The sequence below is a fragment of the Vulpes vulpes genome, chromosome 6, assembly GCF_048418805.1.
Source record: "Vulpes vulpes isolate BD-2025 chromosome 6, VulVul3, whole genome shotgun sequence".
NCBI classification, from domain to species: domain Eukaryota; kingdom Metazoa; phylum Chordata; class Mammalia; order Carnivora; family Canidae; genus Vulpes; species Vulpes vulpes.
Genome location: NC_132785.1, coordinates 69,464,874 through 69,476,934, shown reverse-complemented (window position 1 = coordinate 69,476,934; position 12,061 = coordinate 69,464,874).

Below are 12,061 nucleotides of genomic sequence, written 5' to 3'. Positions count from 1 at the left end.
GTTAAAAGAAACAAACTTGACAAATCAGCCTTCTGCAAATTGGCCTTTGGGAAAATTATCTTCCTCAAATAAAGATTCTTGTAAAGGAAACTAACAAAATTCTAGGTCTGTGTGATATGCTTGTCCTGTATTAACAGAGTACATTTATGAGGTAATGGTTCTTGAAGACCTTTTGAGTCTTAACAACACAGACAGTAGAAAGTAATGGTATGTGTTTATATTCATTATTTTTTAAATTTCACTACACAGAATTGCATTCAACATCATATATTAAATACTTACTACACACAGACACAAAATGCAAAAATGAACAAAACAGGCACAGCTCCTGTTTCATTCTCTGGAGTCTCAATTAAGTCCTATCTCCAGAGGGCAGAAGTGCCTAGAATACTAAAGTATCATTAAATGTTTGTTCATATTTTAGCTATTGACTTTTGTGAGTTGTATACAAAACAAAATAAGAGCCCCGCCTTCAATTCATTTGAAGTCTGTTTATTATGAGACTGAAAAATAAACATTTTCACCAATGTGTAGTGTCATGATAGAAGTAAGTATGGCCCTTAACTCCATTTACAGAGTTGGAAGTTGTTAAGAGAAGATTTTATCAAGAAAGTGACATCTAAGCTGAGACTTCAAGGACAGAGATTGAAAATTTGAAAAAAGAGTAAAAGCATACTGGGCCAAAAGTAAAGTCGATAAAAAGTCCCAGAGGGGAAAGAGATCATCACATATTCCTTCTGATCAGATCATAATTTCTAAAATTCTAGAATAGGTCATTTTAATGTACTTTTCATTCATCCATAATGAGTTTTATAAGTAGCTACCAACTAGCATCCTTTTTCAAGTGGGAAATCTAGGATATATTATTGAATAAGATTGAATTATTACATGACTGATATCAGAGCCTTTGAAATCAACTAGTGCAATGGAGGGTTGACAGGCTCAGACCAGAAGAATCAGAGAAGAAAAATACATTATTAATTGTTTCCTCAATTCATCAGACATCACATGATTTGTAAGTAATTACAAAAAAATTAAAATTTAATAAAGTATTTTCTTTACACAGCCTTCCTCAAATCCTCATTCATTCATTCATGTATTCATTAAACAGATATTTACCAAACTTATCTTAGGGCATGTTTTAAAGTACTGGAGATTAATCACAGACAAAATACAATAAAAAGGACAAAGTCCCTGACATAACGGAGCTTACATTCTAGTGGGAAAGAGAAACAATAAACAAGTTAAATAAGTAAAATATATAGTTTGTTAGTTAAATGGTAAGGACAAAACTGAAGTAGGGAAAAGTAATAGGAAGCATTGGAGGAGGGTTGAAATTTTTGATAGTATAATCTGGAAAAGACTCATTGAAATCTGTAAAGGAAGTGGGAAGTAAACTATTGGTTACTGTATGTGGCTGGGGCAGCAGAAGCTTTCCCAGCAGAGGGAATAGGAAATGCAAAGGTCCTGTTACAGGAGCAATTTTTGTACCTTTGAGAAACACCTAGTAATCTGGAGTGGCCAGAGGAATAGAAGAAGAGAGGAAGTGGTTATGACATCAGATGGGTAAAGAAGAAGGTCATGGAAGGTCGTATAACCTTTGCAATGATTTGTATATTATACAAATTATTTATACATTATATGTTAAATCAGCATATCAAGGCCTTGAGAGTAGATGAGTTTGACAAAGTAATTATTAAGGGCCAAAAAGAATTGATGTGAGTACTAAGCCCAGAAGCACTGCAGTATTTAAAAGTCAGGGAAATTTGGAAGAAATAATGAAAAATATGAGATGGAACATCTAGAGGTAGGAAAACAAAACAGACATAAAACAACATGTAAGAGTGTCTTCCTAGAAGCCAAATAAACCAAATGTTGTAAGGAGATAGTGATCAATCTTGTCAAATGTTAATGGGAGTTCAAGTTAGACGAGGCCTGAGACTGACCATTTGATTTAGCATGGAGTTCACTGACAACCTTCATAAAAGTTATTTTGGTGAAGTTCTGACACTAAGAGTCTGTTTGGATTAATGAAAGAGTAGGAGAGAGAAATCGGGAACTGCAAATAAAAACTCTTTCAGGGAATTTTGTTTTTAAAAAAATGAAAGAAAAGGAAAGGTTTTAAAGAAAGAGAAGTGGAGTCAAAGTGAGTTTTTTAGAAGTACAAGAAATAGCATGAGTGTGTGCTGATGTGAACCATCTAATATCAAGGCAAGTAGGTGCTGTGCAAGATAGAGAAGAGAGAATTGCTAAATTTACATTGTAGAGGAGATGGAAGGATAGGATCTAGTACACAAGTAGAGAGCTAGCCTTTTCTAGGAGTGTGGTTGATAATAAAAGCTCAAGTAAATTTGCACAAATGGAGATAGGTCAGTGATGTAGAATTAGCTCATAGAAATGCTCTTCTGTGTGCTTCTTTCTTAGTGGAGTAGAAATTATGGTTTAGGATAAAGATGAGGAAAGACATGCTGGAAATTTTGAGGAGAGATGATGTAAAATAATCATCTGCATCTTATGAATGAACTAAGATAATGTAGTATGAGTGCTCCACCGTATTAAGGAACTGCTTTAAGAAAAGTGATCCCAAACTTAAGGTGAGATCAGTCAACATTGTTTTGTATTTTTTTTCTCCAGCCACATTCAAATGCAAGTGGGCAAATGTTGAATAAGTTAAGGGTTTGATTCAACAAAGGTAGTGATTTATCCCAGTGAACTGTAATGAAGCAAGAATAGAGCAGGGGAGTAGATGATGTTTGCTGGTGAGTGATTAGCAGTGATACAAGTAGCATTAGTAGAAAGTCATTCCAGTTTAGAGCTAAGACACATCTTAAATACTTTCAGATTTCATTAATTGCTAAGTTTTATGGTCTTCCTTGACAGCACAGAAAAAACACAAAGTTTTATATGAATCTTCTTATTTTGTGGTTCTAAAAAGGATGCCTCTACTCCCTGTTAGTTCTTAAACTGTTATCATTGAAAAACCAGAGTGTTCCATTATCAATATAAAGATTTGGATGTGGGCTTCTCTAAAATAGCAAAAAGTTAAAAAAGAAAAAACCTTAAAATCAAATCACAAGTAATATTATATTATCCCTGAGTGCATATTATTTAGTTCCTCATTAATTGTTTTCCAGTAAAAGTGAAATGTGCAAATGCAAATTAAATAATATTACATGTCAGAGTTTGAAAGAAATATTCATTTAACATTGGAAGAGGTTTTTTTCCCAGGAAATCTTGTTCATTTATTTTGTGAGAATTTTTGTTTGTCGCTATTTGTTCAAAACATAATACAATTGTGAGATCCAGTGCCTGCTGGCAAAGTTGGAATAGCTGTCAGCAGGAAATGGCAAACTAATAATAAGTGCTGGTAAAATATTTATATTATACTTTACTGGGAAGCTGAATGTAGTTTTGTATTTCATTAGTGCTTGAGGCAGTACATAGTAACATAGTTGTGCTCCAAAAAAGTGGATAGAATTCTAAATACTGTAGTAACTTATCTTTCAACTTATCTGCTGAGGAAAAAAAGAATTAATAATAATAAAGCCTTTTACAAGCTGAAATTTAAGAAATTTTAAACGAGGTCCATAAGGTAGTAATTAGTAGCATCTCACATTTAGTGTTATTGGACACTAGGCTGCTGAATCAACTACTTCTGTATGAGGCCTAGTAATTTAGCTCGGGTTCATAATTTTCAATAACAGAGCTATTCAAGAGGGTGGGGTGGTCCTAAACCACCAGAGGACTCAGAAGTATGGTGATGTTCAAGTACAACACTGTGTTTATGTACTCCCCAAAGTGTATCAAAGCTCAGATCCAGAGAAATAAAAGAAAAGTCAAACAAAACAAGCATTAGACTGCGTAAAATAAGGTATGGACAAGGCAAACAGGTGAGGCATTGTTTAGGTGGCTAAGGTAGATCAATATCTATTCTTGCAAGCCAGGAATCCTGCCTGCTTTCCTCTGGCGCTCCGCAGATCATCTTACGGCTTGCAGACAGACTGTCGCCTAAACCCAACTGACAGACAACCTATTTCACCCCTGTAAAAATCATACGCATCTTCTTCCTTTGTGGTTCACCGAGGAAAGAAAAAATATAACTGCCAAAATAAAATAATACCATATTGGTTTCACCACATGTTAACCATCCCTTTTTATTAACTTAATTATAAAAGATTGGCCCCTAATTTCTCTTTCATATACAATTTTAATCTACTCAATAAAATAGAAGTATATTGTGAGCATAACAATGTGTGTGTGTGCGTGTGTGTATGGAGATATGACCAAATGTATCCAAACAGTAAACATGCATAAAGCATCTTGCACATAATAATCACTCAATAAATATTAATATCAATATTCCTGTCATAATAATTTTTAAAACCTAACAGAAGGAAGGAGAGAATCTCATAGAAAATGAGGAAATGGATGTTTATGTTTACCTTTAATTCATAGAATAAAGAGGCAATATTTCAGTAATTTTGAAAACATATTTAATAAGCTCACGATAGCTGAACTTTGAGTAAAGAACAGAAAATCAGATTGTTTATGTTTTGTGACACAGTACCATCAGTTTGCCTTGTTCCAATAAGCTACAAATTCATTCATAGCTATTAGCAATCTTTTAGTTTTCCCATTTTAATTTTGATGAGAAAATAGAAGCCAGAAATATTTTTCGGAAAGTTATTATACTCTAGTTGTATAAAAGATAACCGAAATATGAAACCTGTCCTCTAGTTCCATAGGGCTTTAGAAGATTATCCAAATTTCTCTGCAAATTAAGCACTATATAAAATTCTTACTTCACCCATATAATTTTTATTGAATGGCATTAACTGAGACTTCTTTTTCTTCATATATGTACAATAACTCATGGATTCCATTTTATCCAGATTTTCATATCAAAACACATCTTGCTATTTGTTTTTACCTTCTGAATTGACTAAAAGAAAAGACAATTTTAATATAATATTTAACATACTAAAAGTCAAGACAAATCCTTATTTTAGTGGTTGTCGAGATTTTGTCTTAATTTTCAGGGTGGAAAAGCTAGTATTTTGTAGACTCGTGCATATCTTATCTCTAAGTAATGAGACTATGTCTTTCCATCACTGCTACAGTTTTCTGCTTTCCTATTTATGATGGAAGAAATGTAATTTACCTGTCAGATTGAAAGGTTTGATATAAATCCTTATCCTATCTTTTGAACTAGCATTTTTGAAACACTACATTGTAAACAAATGACATGTTTAATTAAACAACTACTTTACTACTACCTGAACAAGAGCGTATGATTATATTAATTTAATAGCAAGCCATATGACTAGAATTTAAAGAAATTGTTTTCAATTCAACAAGAAAGTATGATTATACTAATTTAAAATTGATTGGAATGTAAACAAAATATTTTAATTTCCTATCCTTGGAACATCAAAATAGGCATTTTTAGGAGCTGAAACTAATACAATTTAGAACATATTAGCTTACATTAAAATTTCTTCTTTAACTTAATGATCTACATACAAAGCTAAATTTAAAAGTCAAGAAACAGCTTACTATTGATGCTAAACATTGATTTTAAATGTAAACAATGGTGATCTTCCAAGGGACTGATTTTGTGTGTGATAGATTTTTCACTGCTGCAGGTTAGCAACTCAGAAATATATTAGCTGTATTCTAATAAGAATGAGAATATGGTAAGGTAAATTTAGCTGAATAATTAGGCATACTATAAATGATTATATGTGAGTGTACGCATGTGCATTTATGTGTATATGCATATAAATACCTATATTTAAGTATATGATAAATATATGATAGTTTAAAAGCTGAGGATTAATTTTACTTTCAGATTTCAAAATATGAAATAATAGATTTGCCATAATCATTCAAAGGTACTTGTTGCTGAAGGTCAATTTATTTTTACTCATATGGGGGAACAAAGAAAATTTTAAAAAATCACTGGGTTCTGACCTAATCAAAGCCATAAGTTGTTTTTCAAAATATGCATTGTTAGGATCTTAATTATCTTATTTGTGTTTGTTTAGATAGATAAACAGATGAGACATTTCTAATCCAGATGTGACAATCTCAGCGCTGTCATTTACCTTTCAAGGATCATAGAATTTTTGCTTTTAACACATTCCCTTGAGTACCTACATGTTTTCATTATAAACCAGTAGTTGAGAAAACATGTCAGATGCTAAATTCAAAATCCACCATGCAGGAAACATGGGGAAATGTAACAACTGTTTTGGAAGGAAATGTCTTGAAGTCAACTTACATAAAATCTTAAATGGTTTGCCAATGAATTATAATTAGCATTTATGTTACAACTACAAATGCTAAACAATTTGTGCTTAACTACTATAGGACTAAAGTTATTTTTGTCAAATATGCATAAAATCTTAAGCTAAAATGTCTATGTCCTCGGGACACCTGGGTGGCTCAGCAGTAGACCACCTGCCTCCAGCTTGATCCTGGAGTCCGGGATCGTGTCCCACGTCGGCCTCCCTTCAGGGAGCCTGCTTCTCCCTATGCCTAGGTCTCTGCCTTTCTCTCTGTGTCTCTCATGAATAAATAAATAAAATCTTTAAAAAAAATTCTTGAAAATGTCTATGTCCTGTAATATAAAAGTTTAGTGATACAAATGTAAAATATATAATACCAATTTAAGTTATGAAACAATAGGAGCAAAATATTTTAAAATCTAGAACACTTAAACTTCCATAATCTTTAATACATGATAGAAATCTCATAAAGAATATACAGCACTCAAGGTGATAATTTCATATATGAATATTCAATAACCTCTATGTCCAAGTAGATTGAAACTTAGAAATTTTTCTAGAGGTGCACATTTACCAGAGTTAATGAAATGAAAGTTTTTGAATGCTTGTGTAAAGGTTAAAATAGCTAAAATTATTTTCTCAGTAAATGCTTCCTCATCTTCATCAATCATTATTCTAAAATATAAAGAAAATTATTTATAGAACACAATTAATAAAAGGTTATATACACTGATAGATAATGCAAGACAACTGACTTTATAATGAATAACTTCTAAAATAATTAATTACAGTTCTTATACAACTATACACTTAGTAACTTATTTCTACTTAATAAAATAATTAATTACAGTTCTTATACAACTATACACTTAGTAACTTATTTCTACTTAATAAAATAATTAATTACAGTTCTTATACAACTATACACTTAGTAACTTATTTCTACTTAATAAAATACTTATTTCTACTTAATAAAATACTAGAGGTGCCTGAGTAGCTCAGTGGTTGAGCATCTGCCTTTGGCTCAGGTCATGATCCTGGGGTCCTGAGATCGAGTCCAGCATCTCCCTCTGCCTATGTCCATTGCTCTCTTCTCTGTGTCTCTCATGAATAAATAAAATATTTTTAAAAATACTATAAAAATGCCATTTTCAACTTTTTTAAATGTGTATTTGCAACGATTTTTTTTCTCTCATGGAATTGTTCGATTAAATAACATGCATTTCCAATAAAGAACTAATATAACATAGATACTCATTTTTCTATGTTCATTTAATAAAGAAAAGGTTGCTTAGGCTATCATGAAAACAAAAATTAAAATGTTATGGGTGCCTGCATAGCTCAGTTGGGTAAGCCAACAACTCTTGGTTTGGGCTCAGGTGGTGATCTCATGGGTTGTGATCTCATGGGTAGTGTGATCTTGAGATAGAGCCCCAGTCCTGCATGGGATTCCACTCTCAGCAGGAGGTCTATTTGAAGATTCTCTCCCTTGGCTCCTTCCCCTATGCCAGCAGGATTGCTCTCTCTCTCAATTAAATAAATAAATCTTTTTTAAAAATCATGATGTTATTTTCAGTTCTATAACCTTTTAATTTGCAAACAGGTAATTACAGAAAAAATTATAGAATGCACTAAAAAAGCAGTTGGAAAACAACAAATATTTCATGTAAGAATTGCTAATTAGTGTAATAACCATTAAAAATGGAAGTTTGTACATAAATATATAATCATCTAAAGAATGTCAGTCTTTGACTTCACTTAATTACTAACATGGCCATTTAAGGGCACCTGGCTGGCTCAGTCAGTAAAGCAGGCAACTATTGATCTCAGAATCCTGAGTTCCAGCCCCATGTTGGACATGGAGCCTACTTAAAAATTAAAGTAAAATCTTTTTAAAAATTTAAAGAGGATTTTAAAAAATAAAATAAGATGGCCATTTAAGAATGTACCTTAAGGAGCACCACAAATATATCTTTTTATTAAACAGAAATAAAGGATAGTTTGATCCCTTTGAGCTTTTATTTTGATTTCTAACAAAATATCAAAACAAAAGACCTATTTTGCATATGTATATTAATTATGAGACAATAATTAAAATATTTATACCTTCTAAATAGTATCAATGTCATTTAAAATATTCTTAGTGGAGATGAAAGCATTAATAGACATAGCCCATCTCCGACAGATTATTACTAAAATGTGAATGTTGAGTACTAGTTGCTATCATTTGTGATTTTTTGGGTAAAGTGTAAGATAAGTAGGAAGTTTCACTCCATTTCCTTAGCCATGATGAATAAGCAACATCAAGAAAACATTATAAATCTGTTTTTTTTGGAGAGTGCCTGGGAACCCATATGCTACATAGGTTTTAATATAAGGAACTCTTTTATCAGTAAAGTGAAACTTTAGAAAAAGTCATATTTTAAAGTATCATAGCAAAGCTTGCACCATGTGTGAAGTTTACTGTCACAGCAATTCTTCATAGAAAAAAATTCTTAAATCTAAGGTTGTCAATCTGCAGTTTTTTGAGTATTGTAGTCACTTAGAATTAGCAGTTAACAGAGAAAAAAACTCTTAAAAGCATTGACTTTTTACACTTCATTCTTACAATTCACTATTTACTTATCTTACAGTTAATCTCCATGCTAAATCTGAAAGTATGCTCTCAATAACAACTATAATAAAAGAATGTTGAGATAATGACACAAGATGATAAAAGCAAGGAAATGCTCATTTAAGGATATAATCTCTTTCACACATATGAGCTTTAAGTAGACATGAAGAAGTAGGAGAAATGTTCCACAAAAAGTTACCCAGAGAATTCCTCTAGGACAATAACTTATCAAAACATAGAAAGCCTTCTGAGATTCCAATCACTATTGATAAAGCCATTCTAATATGAGATATTTTGCTCTACATAATTATGTGCAAATAAATTTTGTAAGCAAAAGTTCCTTATCATCTTTAATTAATGAAAACTTAGAGAAGAATTATAAGACTTGGTTTGTGCTGGTGGAAGTGTTTGGATGGTTGATAAAGCAGAGCTAATGCTATGCGTTCAGCAAACCCATTTATTTTTCTTCCTTAATACATAACTAAATTACATTCCCAAACTTCCCCTGCAATTAGTTTGGGCCATGTGACTGACTTTGGGCCAGTGGATAAGATACTATCTTTTAGAATCAACAGGCTTTCCTCCCTCCATTTAGTACAGAGTATCCAGTGGAGGACTCCAGGGCTCTACAAGATGGCAGAGTAGGTCTCTGAGTGACATAATGGAATAAAGACCCACCCCCACTCTCTATCTGACCAACCCTGGAATGTGACATAAAGGAGTAATAAACATAGTATTAAGCCACTGAAACTTGGGAAAAGGAGTAATAAACATAGTATTAAGCCACTGAAACTTGGGAAAAGCTAGAAGATTATTCATTCATTAATTTTTCTGTTTCTCAAATATTATGAATAATAAGAATTACAGGGGATAAAAATAAAATTTGGTACTACAGAGAAAGGCAAAGATGGTAATTATATTGGATTTAAATATTAGATTAGGAATAGTTTTTAGGAACTACAGTTCACCCTTGAACAACACAGATTTAACTATACAGATCCGCTTATATGTGGATTTTTCTTATAAATACAGTACTATAAATGTATTTTCTCTTATGATTTTCTTTTTCTTTCTTTTTTTTTTTAAAGTTTATTCACTTATTTGACAGAGAGCACAAGCAGGGGGAACAGGAGAAGAAGAAGCAGGCTCCCCCACTGAGCAGGGAGCCCTGTGGCGTGTGGCTCCATTCCAGGACTCTGGGATCAGGACTCTTGCCAAAGGTAGACACTCAACCAACTGAGCCACTTAGGCGCCCAATGATTTTCTTAACATTTTTTTCTCTAGCTTATTTTATTATAAGAACAGAATATATATAATACATCTAACATGTAAAACATGTATTGGTTGACTGTTTATGTTATCAGTAAGGCATCCACCCTTGTCAACAGTACGGTATTTAGTCAAATTTTGGAGGAGTCAAAAGTTAGACACAGATTTTTGACTGCACTGGTGTTGGTGCCCCTGACCCCCGCATTGTTCAGGAGTCAATTGTATATGATCTCAACTATTCTATAATTGGTCTCTGTCAAACTCTTGTTTCCCCAAGTCATATGCTGAATTTATATCCTCTTATTAAGATAATATTATTAATATTAGTGATAAATGCTTAAAGCATTAGCTAATATTCATTTCTTGCCATATCCTGAGCATAGGGCTTAGCATTTTATATGAATTATCTCATTTAATGTCAAAGTAACACTATGAGAAAGTTTTTTTTTTTTTTAATTTTTATTTATTTATGATAGTCACAGAGAGAGAGAGAGAGGCAGAGACACAGGCAGAGGGAGAAGCAGGCTCCATGCACCGGGAGCCCGATGTGGGACTCGATCCCGGGTCTCCAGGATCGCGCCCTGGGCCAAAGGCAGGCGCCAAACCGCTGCGCCACCCAGGGATCCCCCTATGAGAAAGTTTTTAACAATATATTCATTTTACTGAAAAAATTGATGTCCATGAAAATTGATATGATCTCACAGCTGGGATGCCTGGGTTGCGCAGCGGTTGAGCGTCTACCTTCGGCTCAGGATGTGATTCCCATTTGGAGATCCAGTCCCACCTCATGCTCCCTGCAAGGAGCCTACTTCTCCCTCTGCCTGTGTCTCTGCCTCTCTCTCTATGTCTCTCATGAATAAATAAATAAAATCTTCAAAAAAAAAGAAAGATGGTCTCACAGCTAATAACTGGTGAATCCAGAATTTAAAGTCTTTTTTTCACTCCTATTAACATAAAACGTTGCATCAGTGTAATATTTGGTTTTAAACAATTACTATTTGAGCAATAATAACCTCAACTATTAAAAAAATAACTTCAACTATTTGCCTACCCACAAACAGAATCGTATAGCTGTATGTTCATTTTGTACACCACAAAAAAAAAGCTGATAGGAAGTGTTGATCTTAGTAACTATATTTTAATACTGGATCTGCCCCTCATAGGGAAAACTTTACACCCTAATTTTATCAACATGCCCAAAATCCATCTATTATGGGTAGATGCACAGTAATCATTAATGTTTTGACCCATAAATCTAATTATTCATTTATGATGAATAATTTAAACGAAAAAAAAAAAAACCTTCACTGAAGGCCTGGAATATAGTTAATTACTCACCTAAAGATAACTACCATATAAATGATATATAAGGGATAGCTGGGTGGCTCAGTCAGTTAAGAATCTGACACTTTATCTCAGCTCAGGTCTTGATCTCAGGGTCCTGAGTTCAAATCCCATATTGGGCTCCACACTGGGCAGGAAGCCTACTTAAATATGTGTGTGTATATATATACACACATATGTGTTTAAATATGTATATACACACACACACACACATACATACACACACATACCATGATGATATATATGAAATTCATGCGGATTAGTATATACCCTTAGAGCAGAGATTCTTTGGAAGCCAAATAATAATCAAAATATTATTTGAAAAATATGGATTCAGAATTAAGGTATTTTTGTGGATAGAATGCTTATATATATAAACACACACACACATACATATATATATATATATGTATATATGAGTATCGGGAGATATATATATATATGTATATAAGGCCTTGTCTTTGGGAATAAGGTTCAGTGGAATGAAGTCCTACTCCGTCAACTCTGAACCATATTTGGAAAGGCTTTGCCCATACTGCTTCTG